We start from the raw sequence: 1871 nt of genomic DNA on the forward strand, positions 1-1871 counted from the left end.
GAGAGAGAGAGAGAGAGAGAGAGAGAGAGAGAGAGAGAGAGAGAGAGAGAGAGCAGAATTAAGAAATGTCAAGTAATTATTAGTAAATGTGCTTGAGTAATCTTGTTGCGTGGTTATAAGATATGTTTAGAAGTGCTTGTGTCATACATTTTACTCTGGTAATCAAAGTGTTAGTAAGGAAGTGGCTGTGTGTACTTACCCAGAGTGACACAGGAGATCTTTGTTTCCTTTATAACTTATTTAATTGTGTCTTATTTATGCTAATTCTGTATGTTTCATTACTTATTCTAACTTTATTTTATGTACGGTGTGTGCATGTGTAAGTAAGTAATACATGCTAAGAATGATTAATGCAGCAGATGTATAAGAGCATGGGTGTATACATCAGCTGGGGCCAATCAGCTGTGCTCACCATCCATTACCACCACTCTCAACTCTCCCTTTTCTCTCTTCTCACCCTTTGTCTTTTATCTGCTATGCTCTTCTCTCTTGTTTCTTGCACTTCACTCTCCCTTTTTTTCTGTCCTTCTTACGCTGTCCTGTTCTGCCTCTCTGTTACCTTGGCAACGCTCCTATAGAATAAGATTGTTGCCAAGGCCACGCAAGAGGAGCAGCTTTCAAAAAGGATGGAAAGATATAGAGGAGGAGAGAACCGGGGTATTCAGCCCCGACTGCACTCGAGGTGCTGTCCTCACCTTTTTCGTCCACCCGATACACACGCCTCCATCAGGGTAACAGCAGGTTGCATACTCTGCCATGTTATTGAAGATAAATATGTTAATTATCCTTCACTACCACTATCGTGTCACCCTACGCCGTCTCCCTGACAGCAAAGGAACAGAAGTAGAATGGCTGATAGTGGATGACGACTTGTATCTTATCTCAATCATGTCTCTTTGGGTCGCATTGCTCCGCAAGCTATGTATAATTTATAACCTACAAGAAACACTTTAGTTGAATGAACTAGCCTTACATAACTAGCCTAGAAACTGGTCAGAGGACAATCTGGGAACACTGCTGAATGTCACAAAGAATTATTATGTGATAAGAGAAACATACAAGAAGAGGTTACATACAGCATGTAGTAGTTGTGATGCAATAGTGCTGCAATGTACTCACTAGCTGTACATGAATACCTGTCAAATCATTTAAATCCAACTTTTATGATTTCATTGTACATGGTACTGAGAATTGGTTGATAAGTGGACTTATTTTTTTACTCTACCATTTGCCATGTTTTGTTTTGTATTTGTTGTATGTAATCAACGTGTAGCCAATGTGTAACTTTGCTGCCTTCTTGGTCAGGTTAAATAAATGTTTAAAAAAAGTATTGGCCATGCCAAAATATCAGTCAATAAGTTCTAGTCAGGAAATTGCTTATTTATTAACACTTTTTTGTTGGGTTTTAATTTTTTCTACCTTTAATTAATTTACCTAATTTTGTAGGCCATTGAAGGAAGTGTCCCTAAGATAATTTACATCACAAGTGTGGAAAACATTTTGGACAAGCAGTCCAAGAAAAGGGTGATATGATATTTTTATATAAATGTGGGCATGGAGCTGGGCAGTTTGTTTTCCACTTAGATAACAAATTATTTTGGTATTGCCCGAAGGGTCTGTCTGCTTGTAGCTGATTCGTATGTGTGATTAAAGAATCTATCTGATTATATTACTGGGGGGTATTCTGAGAAGAAAGTACAGTGAAGTTATTGTTTAACTTAACCTTACAAGTTCAAGAGTCCCGCTGAAAGCATGGAGCCTGTGTCCTTGTTCAACATGTGACTCACTACGCACACAGACACGTGCGCACACACACACACACACACACACACACACTAACTCACTCACACACACACACACACACACACACA

At 39.0% G+C, this 1871-nt stretch overlaps 1 protein-coding gene across 2 annotated transcripts in view; it reads right to left on the minus strand.

The window, feature by feature from the left end:
- Positions 1–1871, minus strand: part of LOC116680212 (solute carrier organic anion transporter family member 1C1) — a 32564-nt gene that overhangs the window by 15965 nt on the left and 14728 nt on the right. The window lies entirely within an intron of this gene.

Source organism: Etheostoma spectabile, chromosome 3 (genome assembly GCF_008692095.1).
Source record: "Etheostoma spectabile isolate EspeVRDwgs_2016 chromosome 3, UIUC_Espe_1.0, whole genome shotgun sequence".
Lineage (NCBI taxonomy): Eukaryota > Metazoa > Chordata > Actinopteri > Perciformes > Percidae > Etheostoma > Etheostoma spectabile.